The sequence below is a fragment of the Glycine soja genome, chromosome 1 (genome assembly GCF_004193775.1).
Source record: "Glycine soja cultivar W05 chromosome 1, ASM419377v2, whole genome shotgun sequence".
NCBI lineage: Eukaryota > Viridiplantae > Streptophyta > Magnoliopsida > Fabales > Fabaceae > Glycine > Glycine soja.
In genome coordinates, this window is record NC_041002.1 from 13,048,482 (window position 1) to 13,067,747 (window position 19,266).

General features: G+C 31.5%; 1 non-coding gene across 1 annotated transcript; it reads left to right on the forward strand.

The window, feature by feature from the left end:
* Window positions 1–18,401: 18,401 nt before the first annotated feature.
* TRNAH-GUG lies at window positions 18,402–18,473 on the forward strand. Its single transcript has one exon. It is a non-coding gene; the product is annotated as a tRNA-His (tRNA).
* The last annotated feature ends 793 nt before the right edge of the window (window positions 18,474–19,266 follow it).

A 19,266-nucleotide genomic window follows, 5' to 3' on the forward strand; every position in this document is an offset into this window, starting at 1 on the left:
ATTTTGAATGAATGTTGGGTTGAGTTCAAGTAATGGGTCTCTCCAAGTAATAGGTCTCTCCTCCGGGTGTTACTAGGTGCACCCAGCATTATTGCTGGTGCACCCAGCATTATAAGAAAATGACAAAATTACCTTTGTTTGGTTTTTCTCTTCCGGATCAATTTGATCATTAAGAGGAAAAATAAAAATTTTGTTAATTATACAAGATATTTAAAGATATTTATTTCATTAATTATAATATAATTAAATATATTTATTTATTTTATTAATTATAATATATTTATAAATATTGATTTATTATAAATAATTAATGCTAATCAATCATAATCATAATTCATGCTAATCAATCAATCATAATCATAATTCATGCTAATCAATCAATCATGCTAATCAATCATAATTCCCTAAAAGAGGATATAAATAATTTCAGAGTTAGCAATTTTCAGAATCAATCAATCATGCTAATCAATCAATCATAATCATAATTCATGTTAATCAATCAATTATGCTAATTAATCATAATTCCCTAAAAGAGGATATAAATAATTTCAGAGTTAGCAATTTCAAAAACTGCATTATGATTGCTAACTCTGAAATTATTTATATCCTTTTTTAGGGAATTATAATTGATTAGCATGAATTATGATTATGATTGATTGATTAGCATGAATTATGATTATGACTGATTAGCATTAATTATTTATAATAAATCAATATTTATAAATATATTATAATTAATAAAATAAATAAATAAATTTAATTATATTATAATTAATGAAATAAATATCTTTGAATATCTTGTATAATTAACAAAATTTTTATTTTTCCTCTTCCGGATCAACTTGATCCTGAAGAGGAAAACCAAGCAAAGACAATTTTGTCATTTTCTTAGAATGCTAGGTGCACCAGCAATAATGTTGGGTGCACCTAGCAACACTCCTCTCCTCCCCACCCTCTGATGGATTAATGGGCCAACAACACTTGATTTGGGCTTCATACATCAACTTGAAAATTATTGTGAAATTTTCTCTCTTTCCCTTTTTTTTTGCTTTTTTTTTATCTTCTCATTTTTTTTCTTTTCTTTTCTTCCTCTTTCTTTTTATTTTTTCTTTCTATAAAATAGCAAGTAATCCAAACAAAAATGGGCATTGACAAAAATTATATATTAATAAAATGAATAAAAGATTCCAATGATGAGAGGGAGGGTCGCATGTTGAGATAATCATCTTAGGATTTCATAAAGGGAAAGAGCAGAGAGCAACAACTTGGAGGGTGATTTTAGGGTTTGTAAAATGGAAGCAAGCGACATTGCAAACATGCCTAATAATCAAAATAGGAGATTCTAGAAGTGTGCAAATTGGAAAGTGAGTTTGTAGAGTCACCTAATTTCATGTTATGATGTTGTTTCTTTTTTATGTGCATGAAATCCAAAACTCGAGATCTCATCCAGGCTTCAATGAAATTGAATTATTAATTAAATTCCATTTCCATTAATAATTGAGTGAAAGCAGAAATTTAAATGGAATGGATAGGGTGAGGGCAACAATGTCCTAAAAAACACTTAATTTAATGTCTTTCATTTTCGAATTGATTTCACCTTCTTATGTTAGTTATTTATGTGCCTCAAATCAATTTTTTTAAATGTCAAAATGTTGCAAGCTTTTTTTAAATCTCATATTTTTGAACAATTATTTGTTTGTTGATTTCAGTGTGCTAATTTGTTGTGATTTTGCAATATTTCATGACCTTAGAAGTTGCAAGATTTTTTTGTGGGATGATCAATTGGGAAACACAATTGTCTTTGGTAATGAAGAAAATAAGAGAGAACAAAGCATAATGTTTATGGGTGGCAGATGTGGGTGTTTAGCACTGATGATGGATATGTATTTGAAGAAAATTGAGAAGAGAAAGCTAAAAATTGAGAAAGAGAGAAGAAATCATAATTTGTTGTTGTTGATGTTGTTTATTTTGTGGTTTTGTTTGGAATGTATGTAATTAAGAAATTGTAGTGGCAGTACATTTATGTGCTGTTGTAGTTGTTATTCAAAGAAACAAAATGATGAAATATGTTGCCATTGTAATGACTATTGAACCTTAAATGAGTCCTTTTATGGTTCTATGTGATTAATTAGCAAATGAAAGTTGTTTTCATTTGGACGGTCCCATTAGTTTTGTCATTTAAATTGGTTTCAAAATTTGGTGCCATAAAATTGGTTACAAATTTAGTGAATATTAATGTATTAGCTATTGTCATAAACATTGGTTAAAAAATTCAGTACAAGAAATATGCAAAGTAAAGCAAGAACAAACATGTGTCTGTTGAAGATAAAAGTCTCTATCTCTATCTCTTTTTTAGTTTAGTTTTGATTTTGATAATTTACATGTCAAAACACATTTAATAGGTGTGGCATTGTATTAATTATTTAGCTAGGCATGAGTGTTTATTTTATGTCAATCTTGCTTAGCTTTATCACCTTTGTGCTTGGATTAGTTATCTTTGAAAGATTAGAAGTTCATTGAAGAATTTATGAACTTGGTAATCAATTATAACATGTGTGTAATCAATTACACAAGCCAAGATTGATTCAAAGAGGTTTACTTCTCATTCTAAGTGAGATTTGTTGAATTAATCGATTATAGCATTTTGGTAATTGATTACATTGCTTCAAATATTAGAAAAAAAGTCTTAGTGTAAACTCTCTATAATCGATTGCAAGATTTGGTAATCAATTATTAGATTATTGTAATCAATTACGAGATTATGGTAATATGTTACAATGCTTTAAAAATTTTTAGATGACTCTGTAAGATTAAATTAATCGATAATAAGGTATCGATAATCGATTACATTGATCTTAGCTAGAAATCCAAGTCTATTTTTAGCGGTTTGATCGATTACAAAATGGTCGTTATGTAAACTCTTTGCAATCAATTACGAGATTATGACAATCTGTTACAATGCTTCTGACCTTTTTAGATGACTCTGTAAGATTGAATTAATCGATTACAAGGTATTAATAATCGATTACATTGATCTTAGATGGAAATGCAAGTCTATTTTTAGCAGTTTAACCGATTACAAAATGGTCGTAGTCACTTCTATCAGTTATATAAAAGATTCTTTATAAATAGGTCTCTTTGTAATGAGTCTCTAAGCTTCCAAAATGTTTTTTTTATAGCTTTAGTTATTTTTTTAACATCTCTAACTTAAATTTTTTGCTTATGCAACTTATAAACATCATGTATGAATTATAGGCATAAATAATAGTACACCAAACTGTAGACAAAATTAACATTACGCATATATCAAACCATAATGTAGACAAAATTGTCATTGGCCATTATACAATAGTATATCAAATTATAGACATAAACAAAATAAAGAAATAGAACCAAGGTGTCATTGGCCATTAGAAATACAAAACCATACCGAACTTTCAAACCTAATTAAACATAAACCAAAGTCATTGCCCAAAAACTATCAATAACATAGTAGCCAAAATAACCTCATAATCCCAAAACAATACAATTATTAATACCAAAATATATTTAACCCCAACTAAATTGTATGTCACTTCCTCTTTCATTTCCCCTAGCTTGTCGCCTTTGTTGATGCCCTAGTTGCCATTATTTCCATTCTTCTTATCATTGCTCTTGATCTTTATAGTTACAGATTTGTTTGTATTGCTTTTGTTCTTGGTTTTTAGTAATTATTGAGTTAAATCCCTAAGGTTGTAGTCAGGTTAGTTGTCATCAACCACAATTTTCTTTGCTGCATCAGTATGTCCAACATTGTTATCTCCAACAGTTTTCCAATTGTCATTTCCAACTATAGGAACATTTTCAGCCTTTGTGTTCATTGTTCCTTTGTTAGGCTTCTTCTAAAAATCAACATATATGAGAATTAATAATATAATCTATGAAAAACAATTAGATTAACACAATAAGTAATTAAACAATTATACCTTTCTTAATTGTTCTTTTGGGTTGATAGTGAGACTAGTGCAGCCTCTACTATTATGTCCATACGCATCACATCTAGTACACTTGTATTGTGTATTTTTTCTTATCAACTTTCTTGTATTTGGATCCTCAACAACCTCTCTTCTATGTTTTTTTGGTCTCCTTGGACCTATTTTGTATTCTTGTGTTAGCATCTCCATATCAAAAGGAGGTCACATATCTTGTCCATTAAGAGGAGAAACATTATGTTTATAGCACACATCAAACATCTTCTGTGAATAACATTGGTCCATAGTCCATTAGTGTTTTCCTTTTCAAAGAAATGGCAACCACAACATGCCTACATGATATTCCTACCAATTCCAAAAAAATTTAGGAACATCTCATCTTCTTTAATTCAACTACAAATCTATGCTTAAAATGTATGTCTTTCACCTCAAAAGTGTGCTTTATTGCATGACTAGCATGCCAATATCCACTTGCATGAATTCAACATCCAATCTTTTTTTTGGTCTAGGCATTATTCTATGTTCATAGTTTGCATATTTTTCTCTTTTGGTAACAATCCTAGACATCAAGTACTTTCTAATCCATTCACACATTGACACTATACGTTCATCCTTAGAAACTAAGATAATGATATTAAAGGCTTCTGAAAGGTTGTTCATTAACACATCACACTTAGGATAGTAAGAGAAAGCATGCTTACACCAAGTTTTTTTTTTTTTTATATTTACCTTCTAGCCACTCCCATGCCTTGACATTGACCTTCTTCAATGCCAAGTATTTTTCTTCAAATGCTTGATAATAAGTTACTTTTGCAACACCCATCATTGGATTTCTTGTCAAGGTTCCTCTTCTACTTTTTTTTCTTGAAATTTGCATATAAGTGTCTAACACACACCCCATGTTAAACATTGTCAAACATCTCTTGAAACACATTGACCAGCCTCTGAAAACAAAAACAAAAAATTCAATCAAAATATCTAGCCATTACAATAACACAATAAAAGATCAAACTCACTCAATCAAAAACTCACCTTTAGTTGGTCACTGATAAAGACCCATATTTTTTCCATACCAATATCCTCCAGCAAGCATGTAAGAAACCATCTCCAAGATTCCTTGGTTTCAATCTCAACCATAACAAAGACAATTGGACATTATTGGTCATTAGGGTCCCTTCCATCAACAATCAATAGTATACCCCCATATTTAGTCTTCAAATGACAATCATCCACTCTAATAAATGGTCGATAACCTTCTACAAAACCCTTCTTACATCCATCTAAACATATATACAAACTCTTAAACCTTGGAGGCAATGAAAGAGGTATATGCTCTAGATGGACCTTGCATGTGTTTTATTTGAAATTTGATGTCAGCTCCTGACTGTACCTCCACTACAAGCAATATTGTTTTGTTGCATCTCTTTCAACTTTATCTTCAACCATTTTCTTTGCTCTCCAAGCTCGAGATATAGTCTTTCTGATAGAAAAGGTCCTCCTCATTTCATTAACAATGTCATTCAACCTTACTTTTTTGGTTGTTAATAACTTTTCAGCAATCTTCTAGCCATCCACTTTGAATTTGCAATCTTGTTATTGAAGATCCTCCCACACGTGTGTTTCCCGTAATATGTATTCATTATGAATGTGGTAAGTTAAACCAAACAAATCAATTTAAATAATTTATGCACTATAATAACTTAATGTTCTCCAATGTAGTGCACATTGGCAAATAGTCACTATATTTCCTAAGGACAATGCCATCATCTGCTTTTGTTCCTTGCACAATAGGTCCGACAACTGCTTGAAATGAATTATTAACTTGTCAGAAGTATTTTATAATACATTTACTTTGTGATTAGTATTTGAAATCAATATTTTAATTGTACAATGCACATGCGTGTTTCTCTTAATTAATGCTTTGAAGGGATTTATAAATAGTCAAGGAAGTAAATTTAATGTTGTGGCTAGATGAATTCTAGTTAAAGTAAGTCATTTAAACATTGTTTGATGCCTTAAAAATTACATTTTATTACACTGTACAATAATTTTTGGTTAACTTACATTGTTTGAATATCTGAATATCCTATTCAATTTAGTGTAATAAGCTGATGCAATCCTACCCCCCAAGGGTATTGGATAGAAGACTCCAAGAGGCTTGGGCTAGAGCTACTAAAGAAGACCCTAGGGTTCTATTGAACCTTAGGGTAGATTTTTGAGCCCATGGGTCAAGGTTGGATTCACTCTTCTTTGTAAATGTTAGAATTAGTTTTTCCTTCTTTTGGGCCTTGTATTTTGGCCATTCTAGTAGTATAGGGTTTTGGCCTTGTATTTTAGGGCATTTTGAGTAGTCTTTGTACTAATGACTTTTTTTTTGTATTTTCATGTATTTTTGGAATGGGGGTGAGCTTAGCTATTATAGGGTGTGTGTAGCTAAGCTCTAACTTCTCATCTCAAGGAGGTGACCTTAGCTATTAGAGAGGTATGTGTAGCTAAGCTCTAGCTTCTTTAGGAATCTTCTTAAGGAAGATTCTCAAGGAGGTGAGCTTAGTTATGAGAGGGGTATGTGTAGCTAAGATCTAGCTTCTCAAGGAAGTTTTCTCAAAGAAGTTTCTCAAGGAAGTTTTCTCAAGAAAGCTTCTCAAGGAAGCTACCTAGTTTATAAATAAAAGCATGTGTAACACTTGTTGTAACTTTGATGAATGAGAGTCTTGTGAGGCATAACTCAAAGTTCAACTTCTCTTCCTTTTTCTTCCTTCAATTTCATGCTCCCCCCTCTCTCTTTCTCTCCCTCTTTCTTTTCCTCCATTGAAGCATCCTCTCCAAGCTTCTTATCCAAGGCTCATCTTGGTGGTGAAGCTCCTTCTTCCATGGCTTATTCCCTAGTGGATGGCGCCTCCTCTCACCTCTTCTCCTTTGTCTTCCGCTGCATCTCCATGGTGGAAAATCACCATTAAAGGACCTCATTGAAGCCCAAAGATCTAGCCTCCATAGAAGCCCCACAAGCAAGCTTCCATCATAAGCAAAAAGACAGCATTGAGTGTGAGTACTACGTAATGCATTGGATGTCAACGATAGTCCAAGCAGGTTTCAAGGATAATAGGAAAATGATAATTGTTTACTTGTAAACTAACTCAATTTGTTATAATTGTTATTATGTATACTTATTAACTTATGTTTTATTATAGCATACAATATTTTACCAATCCAAGACCATTGGAACAGAGAGAATGAAAGCAATTCGCATTTAGTGGGCAAGATATTATCTAAAAGTTAAAAAAGAAACACTAGGTGATTAAGTCATTTTAGAATTGTAGAGTTATGTTAATTTAGATTAGGTTACAAATGATTTTATGTGTTGGCTTTTATTACTTTAAATATTTCTTTTAATTGATAGTAAATATTCAATTATTATGGATAAAATTTGAATTGCCTAATAAAAATTGTCTCAAAACTATCTGAATTGGTTATATTTTTCAATTTGCAAGTTAATTTGAAATAATTAAAAAAAAAACAGGATATTAAAAAAATTTCCAAAAAACAACATCGATTTTTAGAAAAATCGATGTTGTTTGTTGGATCAAGTGGCCTTGGAATAATTAAGAAGGGGGGTTGAATTAATTATTACTAAACCTTTACTAATTAAAAAATCTACCCTTCTTAGGCTTTTATTATGTTGTTAAGAAAGTAAAGAATTGAAATAAAAACTTAACCAAAAGTAAAAGCGATAATTAAAGTGCACAACGGCAAATAAAGAGTGTAGGGAAGAAGAAGACAAACACAAGAGTTTTATACTGGTTCGGCAACAACCCGTGCCTACATCTAGTCCCCAAGCGACCTGCGGTCCTTGAAATTTATTTTCAACCTTGTAAAATCCTTTACAAGCAAAGATTCACAAGGGATGTACCATTCCTTGTTCTCTTTGAACAACCTAGCGGATGTACCCTCCACTAGAACTGATCCACAAGAGATGTACCATCTCTTGTTCCCAGTTACAACAACCCAACTAGATGTACCCTCTACTTTTACCATAAAGGATGTACCCTCCAATGTGTTAAGACAAAGTTCTCAGGCGGTTAGTCCTTCGAAACTTTGTGAAGGGGGAAACAAAAGAATTCTCAGGCGGTTAGTCCTTTGAAATCTTTTGTTTATGGTAAAGGGAAGAATCAAAAGAATTCTCAAACTGTATCGTTTTGAATTTTTTGACAAGGGAGAAGAGAGACACAAAAGAATTCAAGCGGTTAGTCCTTCGTTCTTTTGGAAAAGGGAGAAGAGAGACACAAAAAGAATTCAGGCGGTCAGTCCTTAACGAATTCTTTTTGGCAAAAGGAGAAGGGAATGAAAAAGATGAATAACACAAGTTTTTGAACAAAGAAATTTTCTTGGAAGAGAAAGTTTTGAACAAAAACTTTTAGAAGGATGAAGAGAAATGAAACCAGAAAGTTATGTTGAAAGAAATGAAAGAAGATGTTGAAAGATAGAATGATTGAAAGAAATGATGGATCATTTTTAAATTCATGCCATGGTCACATATTTATAATCTCTTGATGACTCAAGTCAAAGTTTGTGACTCTTGGAAATTTCTTTTAAAACTAGTCACTTAGAAAAGTTGTGACTTTGAAAGAATCTTCATAAACAAGTCACTTGAAGAATTATGACTTTTAAAAATGAATTTTTCAAAAACAGTCACTGGTAATCGATTATCATTAAGGTGTAATAGATTACACATCAACAGATGTGACTCTCCATTTTGAATTTTGAAAATCTTAAGGTTTTAAAACACTGGTAATCGATTACATGTTTATGGTAATCGATTACAACTTTGTAAATCAGTTTGAAAAATAATGCTGGCTACTGGTAATCGATTACTACCTTCTGGTAATCGGTTACCAGAGAGTAAAACTCTTTGGTAAAAGATTTTATGAAAACTTCATGTGCTACTCAATGTTTTGAAAAACTTTTTAATACTTATCTTGATTGATTCTTCTCTTGATTCTTGAATCTAAGTCTTGAATCTTGATCTTGATTATTCTTGAATCTTGATTCTTAAAACTTGATTCCTGAAAACTTCATTCTTGAATCTTTAGAATTTGCTTGACTCTTGATTCTTTGGCATCATCAAAATAACCTTTGAAAGCATTGCTTCCACATTGCTTACAAAAAAACATCGGTTTTTCTAAAAATTGATATTGGTGAGTAGAAAACAATATCAATTTTTAGAAAAATCGATGTTGTCGTCAATTCACAACATCAGTTTTTAAAAAAATCGATGTCAGCCAACCACAACATCGATTTTTCTAAAAACTAATGTTGAAAAATCGATGTTGTCGTCAATTCACAACATCAGTTTTTAAAAAAACCGATGTCAGCCAACCACAACATCGATTTTTCTAAAAACTAATGTTGGTTTATACATATTTTACATTTTTTTTGTTATTTCTTACTATACGACATCAGTTTTTTAGAAAACCTATGTAGTGTAGTTTAGTTTAACATCGGTTTTCAAAAATTGATATTAACGTTGATGCTTTTAACGATGGTAGTTTCAACATCGGTTAATAATCGATGTTAAAAGCCTATTTTCTAGTAGTGTCACTTGGCTGGCCAATGCCTTAAATGGAAAACCTTTTGACTTACTTAACACTCTAACTCTGGTTTTGTGATTTTTAGGGAAACTAACCTCCCAATAAGAATCACATACTCCCTCATAGCATCTTTAAATTTAGCCAACGTGTTAAACTCTATTCCAAACTGAAATTTGAAGTTGATTCCTCGTTATTCTTTCCTAAACTTAGGAAATTTATCCTTCTTGCCTCTTTCCTCTATAACATTTGAACCATCAAAACTGCACAATTCCTGAGTTTCATAATCAGATTGGTCTATGTCTTCAGTGAATATAGGATCAAGTCGCAAATCATTACTCAGCTTCTCAATAATTTCTTATGGAGTCAAGTTCACAGTTGTTACATTCATATTTACTTTCTTTCCTTGGCTATACCTATAGTAGAGGCTACATCATAATCCAAACCTAGAGCCCTTTCCTCCTCACTGTTGCCAAGGTATAAATCATTTTGCCTCGTCACTATCATCAAACTCACTCCTAACTGGATCATCATTCTCAGTGACTTTAACTTCAGCAGTACCCTTATCACTCCTACCACCTTGGGTAGTTTGAGAATCAATTGCACCCTCAACAATTCTAGGAAGCTTGCCTTCAAACCAGTTAACATCATCGACAACTTGTTCAACATAAATATTAGCAGGACATTGATGATCAACAAAATATTTCCCTAGCTCAATTGCATATATATCCCACTTAATGGCTTTGTATCCAACAACAGACTTGAGACCATCGTTCCTTCACCATAGTCTAACTCTCATATGACATTTTAAGTCCTCCTTCACAATAACATTTTAAGTTTGAACAAGTTTACAGAAGTGAAAAGTGATTTGTTTTGCTTATTCAATTAGCACCCAATAAGTATCAGGTAGCAAACCTTAGACTGGAACCATTGCAATTTCTTGAACCTAAGTGAAAGTTATGAGCTAAGTATACCAAAGTGAGAAAGATCGTGTTGAAGGAAAAGACTTAGACTTGAGGGTAGGCAAATCATGTATTCTCGATAGTCATTTGTGAACTAGAGTTGGTAGAGCGTGAGAGTCTTGAAACTCATATTTATTTTCTTGAACCGTTCCATGTTCGAAAAAGAGTCGACCATGTGATCAGTCACATTTCTTTGTGTCTGTTTGTTCGTTTCAAATTGTCATCAGTGTCTTCTATGATATTATCCTACTCCAAATAGTATGTCATTCACATTCTATTATTGTTTAGATGTCACTCTCGTGAGAAGAATTACTTATGAAATACTATCATTGAGTAAATGAGGATTGTTGGATTTAGTTGCTAAGTGCAAATGAGTCTTATGATCGAATTCACAGAGAAGTGTTTCAACTGGGCACACAACTTGATTTTGAGAACCATATGCGTGATATCTTTTTCTCGATCTTTCGGCAAAGTTTCAAGGATGAAACTTCTTTTAAGGGGGGTGGAATTGTAACATCCGATTTTTCGTAAATAAATCAAAAAGGCTTTTTAGTAAAAATAAATAAATAAATAGCGTTTTATAAAATGAAGGTTTTTTATAATGAAATAAATAAGGAGAAATAATTTTATTAATCAAAATAATGATTTTAGAGAAAATAAATAGTGTATTTTATTTATTCATTTGATAGAGAATAAAATATAGTTTATTTTTATAAAATTATAAAACTAAATAAATAGAGTAAATAATAAGTTGTGAGTACCCTAGGTATAAATAACGATGTTAGGTCAGTTTTCACACTGACAATGCCTCCTCTTCTCCTCATTTTCGTTTTTCCCCCTTCTCCCAAAATCCTATCTTTTTCCTGCAGACCAGAAACACTGTCTCAGAAAAAATGACGATCTCGGACTCATTCACTGTTGTATCCTCATGAAATTTAAGAACCAGGTTTGCAACTCAATTTCGAGGCTTTTCACCGTTGGAAATTACGAGAAACTGTCAGATCTAAGAGAGATACACTTCGCATCGTAACCTTTTCTTTTCCCACTGAAACCCAAAACTATCTCAGTAAAACTACAATCCCGGATTCGTTAACCGTTGGATTGTCGTAAAAGTTTGATATCTTGTTCAAGATTCGATTCCACACACCTTCACCGTTGGGATTTGCTAGATAATATTCATGGTGGGGGATAACAGAATCACACAAAGATAGTATAAATGGAGGCTTCAATCCCTTCTCCTTCTCTCTAACGTTTGGGAACCCTATCAGAGCAATCACAGGAAAAAATTGAGGAATCTCAAGAAATTGCTAGAGATGTCGCTATCGCTATCGGAAGACACATGAGCCCGCTTAGAGGTAAGAGATGAGTTATTCACAATTGGGGATTAGTGAGAACATTTATAGGGATACTTAGAGGATTAAATTAGGGTTTATTTTGGGGTGTTTATTAAATTATAATTTTTCCTTTACAATTATAAATACAATATTATTGTCCTTACGTAGCAATTGATGTTCTGATAAGAATTAATTGATAAACTTGAGTGCTCTTGATGTTTTGTGTTTTGACCCATGATTTTAATATAATTATGTGAAATTATTTGAGGGATTTTACTGTCCATGTTGTGATAAACCTTTTGTATAAATTGTTATAGTGAGATTATGAAATGGTGATTCAAATTGTGAGTATGTAATAAATTAAACCTGTGATGAATGGTGAAATAAATGTGTATTAAGATGTGTGTATTGAGTTGTGAGCTATGAACTGTGCAATCACATAATTGTAAGACCCTTTAAGGGAGACAAGTATTGTGATGGGATCCACTATGGAAACCCGACGAGATAAAATGATTTTGAAAAACAATTGAGTAGTTGTGTGTATTGCATAGTTCATAGGTAAAGTGTATATGATTCATGAGGTGTGATAACGTGTTAAATTAAGATTATACCATTGTGATTGAAATCGAGATTGAGTGTAAGTGATAAATTGAGTATGTATATGATTAAGATATATATGTGCATTGAGTTGTGAACTATGAATTATACAATCACACGACCATAAGACTCTTTTAGGGTGACGAGTTAATGCTAAGTCCTTTTTTGGGTGACGAGTTAATGTTAAGCCCCTTTAAGGGTGACAGGTTAATGCTAAAACCCTTAAAGGGCGACGAGTTAAAACTATTTTGAGAATAATTGAGGAGTCGTGTGTTTTGTATAGTTCATAGATAGAGTTTGTATGCTAAAATGTTTTCTGGGTTGGACCTGAATCAGGAGGGAGAGGCCCTGACGAACTCTTCGGAGTGTAGGCCTTGGGGGTCACCCGGTTTGAGTGCTCCTTTAAGCCTATGTTGATCCCATATAGTTGGAGCATTCTCGCAAAATACTGCGACCCTGACTGGTCTCCCTATGATCTTACCTAGTGAGAGTGACCTGACTTGCTAGTGTGTGGTTTGTCTTGTCATGTACTCCTAGGCGCCCAACGAGATTTTTCATTGACATGGTACCACATTGCATATAGGATTGAGTCTTAGTGTATATGTTGCATAACGCTTATGTATTGATCAATATTGATTGACTTAATGATTTTGTGCGTTGATCCTTGAGTACGTGAATGTTGTAAAAATGAATGAGACGTGTTGTGTTATGATGTGATGTTGGGTGATAAAGTAGTGAAATGATGTGAGCTATGTTTAAGTAAGTTTTATTTTGTTTTTATGATATTTATACCTACATGTTGTCTCGTTACTCTTCATTAGTTAGGAATGTGATAACTCACTCTCGATGTGCTATTTGTGTTTGGATCATTTGATGATCTCGAACCTTGTGTTCGTGGGAGCAGATGAATAGGTGGATGACTATGAAGAACCTGATGCTAGAGGACACAGGAACACAATGCTCTGATAGGATGTTACATTAGGGTATAGGTTTTATATTAATTGTATGAAGTTTTAGACGATCTTGTTTTGAGCCGAAGTGAATTTATTATTTATTTGGACAAGTTTTATTATGATGTTAGAAAGGTGAATGTGAGCCTTCTACCCTCTTGAAAGGCTTGTACTTAAATGTGTTTTAAAAACTTTTAATTAAGTTTGATTTTTTATTTCTTTTATTATTAGTACATATATGTATGAGATAGAGGGTGTAACACGATTCATGAAATAAAATCTCTTACCTTTACTCATGTATTCTACATCGTGCCTGGCCACGCTCCACACCAAAAACTATCTTCACATGATGCAATAAAAGACCCTTCAACATTGTCCGTTCTCGCAAATGCTAGCTCAGGGATTGTGTCTCGAACATGGTCTTCACACTTTAGAGAGAGGGATGAACGATTCTCAGCAAAATCCCTAATTTAAGACTCTTTAAAACTGAAACATGATCTCTGCCTCTTCATTGTTAATTTGAAATTTCTAATTTCTAATTTTGTATTAATATGAATTTTTATTTTTCATATTACATTAAATTTATGAGAATTTGCCTATAAAAAACCCAACATCAGTATGACATGTGATTTTGCAACGTAATTATACCACATCATGTTTTTTAGCGGAGGAAGACAAGGACTATAAACGTCACGATGTAACGACGTTACATGACAAGGACTAAAGTGAAAAAAAAATTTACAAGGACAAAAAGAAACATTTCACAAAATTACAAGGACAAAACATGTTTTAAAACTTTTTTGGGTAAATAGCCACTTTTGTCCCTGAATGTGTAATTCGCTGACAAATGCGTTTCTGAAAGATGAAAATACAAAATTTAGTCCCCTAAAGTGTAAAAAGTGCGACAAATATATCCGACCGTTAATTTCCATCCGTCATCGTTAATAAAATAGCCTACATGGCATAGAAGGACAAATTTGTCACTTAAATGATTGTCAATGTGGTCATCTCTAATTGCTAACATAGGGGCATATTTGTCATATAAATTTTTTGACTTTTCGTCTTCCCACTCCGCTGACAAATGGGTCCCTGAAAGATGAAAATATAAAATTTAGTCCCCCAAAGTGTAAAAAGTGCGACAAATATATCCAAATGTTAATAGTAGATAGTGACTAATTATTATAATTTGAAAAAAATTATAATGATTGTGACAAAATTTTTTTAACAAACTCGTAAATTAAATTGAGTCTAAAAGAAAAAAGAATACTCGTTTTATAGACTATAAATAATTTTTTACACTCTCATGCTTGATGAAAGGTTCAAGTAAAAAAATGTTTATTATAAAGCATTATAGTTAAATTAGATCCATGAATAACTTTTAGGGAAAATTGCAATTGCAATCACACTTTTAATTTGTAAAAAACACTCACTTCCTTTGGAATGATTTTTTTAAGGTTATGATTTTTTAAATGATCAGTCAATAAAAAATAATTATGTATGATTTAGAAAAAAATTAAAAATCAACAAACTTTTATTATAATTTGTAATTTGATGTCATTGCATATACTAATAGACATTTATATTTTATTATGAAAAATTTATTAAAAAAATAATTAAATAAATAGTGTTTGATTAAATAGAATCAATGATTTTCTTATCGTTTTACCGTATTTTTTTTTCTTTTTTTCGGTGTTGATAGCATTTATTCAATAGTTAACAACCAAAAGATTGATTTTTTTTGTAGTTGAAGAAAAGTAAGAAGAATCCGCTAAAACAATAAAATTTCACTTTCATTGGTAATATTATATGAATGTCTCAACTGTTGATGAAACTTAAAAATTATATAACGAAAACAGACACTTATCAGTGTGATATAATTCTTTCAAAATTTTGTCGCAATCATTATAAATTTTTTCAAAATTATAATAATTAGTCACAATCTATTATTAACGCCAGGATATATTTTTCGTACTTTTTACACTTCAGGGAACTAAATTTTCTATTTTCATCTTTCAGGGACACATTTGTCTGCGAATTACACATCTACTATCCTTATACAAACAAGACCCCTACAGTGCCAAACCTTACACGTGTCGTGCTGTCGTTAGCCGTTTTCTCGCCCAAAAACGTCTACATCAATTTTGGCTTACATGTCGCTCCCTGATTGGCGGATTTCAATTCCCCATTTAATACCACTTAATTCTAGAACTTTCTTCTCTCTCCTCCATTTCTTTTGCGTCAATCTTCTGTTTCTCTTTCTCAACTTCTCACCTTCTCCCTCTCTCTCCCCCATTTGGTATTCCCAGCATTTTGCCGTTCTCTCTCATTTTTGTCTCCCCTGTTCTCTCTCCCCCGCCATTTTTTATTTTTATCCCCAAACTCCATGAATACAGGTTCATTTTCTTGCTTTGTCTGTCAAAGCTTAAATTTTTTTGTGTTCCCGAGCCTTCTCCGATGTGCTTCTCCTGCCATTTTTTATTTTTATCTCCAAACTCCATGAATACAAGTTCATTTTCTTGCTTTGCCTGTCAAAACTTAAATTTTTTTGTGTTCCTGAGCCTTCTCTGACGTGGTTCCCCCGTCATTTTCGATTTTTATTTCAGAAAGATTTGATTTTTGTCTCTATCCCTGTTGATGTGGTTTTGATGTGCTTTGTTTTCCTTCCCCGTCTTCTTCTACGTTTTCTTTTTTTACCTCTATTTGCATTTGTATGCATTTTTTTTATTTCGGTTTTTTATTTTTTCACTGCATGTTCATTGTTTCTTCTAAAGTTACGATTTTTATCTCCAAACTTCATGAACACAGGTTCGTTTTCTTGCTTTCTCTGTCAAAGCTTATTTTTTTTTTGTGTTCCTGAGCCTTCTCCGACGTGCTTCCCCCGCCATTTTTTATTTTTATCTCCAAACTCTATGAATATAGGTTCGTTTTCTTGCTTTCTCTGTCAAAGCTTAAATTTTTTTGTGTTCCTGAGCCTTCTCCGACGTGTTTCCCCCGCCATTTTTTATTTTTATCTCCAAACTCTATGAATACAGGTTCGTTTTCTTGCTTTGTCTGTCAAAACTTAAATTTTTTTGTGTTCCTGAGCCTTCTCCGACGTGGTTCCCCCGTCATTTTCAATTTTTATCTCAAAAAGATTTGATTTTTGCCTCTATCCCTGTTGATGTGGTTTTGATGTGCTTCATTTTCCCTCCCCGTCTTCTTCTACGTTTTCTTTTTTTACCTCTATTTGCATTTGTATGCTTTGATTAATTATAAATTTATTTTGTTGACTTATATTTTTTCTCAAATCTTTTTTCTGCTTCTTGATGTTTCATGACTTAGTGTTCTTGATCTTTCATGACTTAGTGAGGTACATATTATCTAATCATGTAATCGTTTGTTTCACATGTTTTTATTGTACATCCTTTCTTTTATTCTAAACAATATCAAACAATGTATAATATTAACATGTTACCTTAAAATCATATTTTACTACCTACATGTAACTTAATATTAATTATTTCAACTTTTCAATACTCAAATAGGAGTATGAGCGTGTGCATCCGTACGGGCCAAAGTCTAGTTCAAGGACAAAAATGATTATTTACCCAATTTTTTTTATATCATTTATGCAACTATGCAAGCATTGTTGAGAATTATGGCCGCTGATTTTTTTATTTTTAATTTTACCATTAAGAAAATGGGGTACCAAATACAATGAAATCAAAGTGTTGTCACAGGCTCCATCCAATTGATCAAAATGTTTGTCTCGCATCAATAATTAATTAATCTTTTTCATGCATTATTGCTTCTTTTTTTCTTTTATTTTTTTTCCAGCACATCGAATTTGAAAGGTGGGAGGGGAACGTCATGAGTCTCGTTGATTAGAATGCTTGCATTAAGGTTAAGAACTCTATCCATTGAATTTAATTTTTGGATCATTAAGGAAATGGCGTCGCAAATCCAATGTAATCATAATTTTCAAATCATTTAACAAAAAATATCAATCAGATTAGTGGCAAAGCAACTCTACTTTTTGAGACTGCTTTTGATATTTATTTTATTTTAATAGTAAATAATAAAATGCATGTTTGGTCGGGCGTTCATCACACTTGGCGCGTGTCAATCAGAAGCAAGAAATACTAGCTTTCATTTTTAAAATTTAGACGTGGATCTGTCAAATAAACATGGATCATGGACTCGGATCCAAGCAGAGTATAAAAAATGTCATTTTATTGTCTATTTGTAAAAATTAAAAATCATTTTTCACTATTTCATTTCCAAAAAAATCAAATAATATTCTTCAACTATTTATGAAAAAAGGAAACATTTCTTAAATCAAATTATCTACCCAGCTTATTGTAGTGATTTTTCCTTATTTGAGTAGAATTGTTCCAATAGCAGATAGATCTCTACCAAAAGAATCAAATAACCTAAATTATGACATTGGTTGATGGTCATGTTTCTTCGTCTAATAGTTTTTTTGATGAGGTTTCTTCCTCTAATTTGCATCAACCTAGAGTTACCGACTTGAAAAAAAAATCAACTTAAGAGTTACCTAAATGGAAAATCCAGTTTAATCAAAATGAGGAGGGTAATTTGAGAATCGTCAACCCTCACTAGCAATCTTTGTTAATTGTAATTTCTTGGTACCCAAGATCCCATGTTCCTATGCCTTTACAAAGAAAAGCGTTGGATTTATCTTCTGCTTTGACAAAATTGAAGAGGAGGTTCCTTTTTCATTTCACGTGTGCTAAATTACACTCTTTAAATCTTAGAAGATAAGGATTAGTCACCTACCAAACTTGTAACCACGTTATAGTCAATCCCTACCACTCCCTTCCCACTAAAATTTTCAGCAAGGAAACTGGAACTCTTCCTAGTAGCAGTTAAAAGAGACTTGGGGGAAATGTAATTATTCGTAATATTATAACAGGCACATAACATTATTATACGATATTTGCATTAATGATGGATTAAATTAATTAAATATAATAAATTTATATTAGAATGTGTGAAACAAAAGGTGGCTGTAGTTTAGTGGTGAGAATTCCACGTTGTGGCCGTGGAGACCTGGGCTCGAATCCCAGCAGCCACAAATAATGTGTTTTATTTTTATTTATTCAGAATAGCCTAATATTGAACTTAGATGTCAATAATTTTCTGTTATTAAACGTAAATATCAGTATTTTTTTTTATTGAATCTAAATATCAATATATTTCTATTAGACGCCAAATATTTATTAGTAAAACAAATATATTAATAGGATGTTCAAAAAAATTAACACAAAACTAAAATATGATACAATATTAAACATTAAATAAGAGATTTTTTCTAATAAAATTTCAATTAACATCATTGAGTACTTTTCTTTAGGTATTTTATATTATTATAAATTTTGAAACAAATTAAATAATGTATACGCAAATATTAAAACTAAATATTTAAAAAAATTCACTCTTTTCATAATAAAACTATATATATATATATATATATATATATATATATATAATATTCCAAATTAAAGTATATCAGACTTAAAGATGAAATAAATTCATAAAATAATTTTATATTAAATTTATCTTTAAATTTTGCAAATTTTAACTATCATTTTAGTTTACATGCAATAAATAAGTACATTTACATTTTAAATGATGATAAATGTAAATTTGTTAAAATTATTTGTTTTTTTTTCTTCTATTTTTTTAGGCAATTTTTTTTATGCACATGTATATCTTTTTCCTTAAAAAATAAATTTATAATCCTGTTTAAAATATAATCACAATTAAGATTTTTCATTCCTTCTTAAGTTTGTTTAATGTATATCATATCAATTATGCAAATTCAAACTAAATGAGTCACACCTTTTGAGTCCCAATAAAAAAGGATA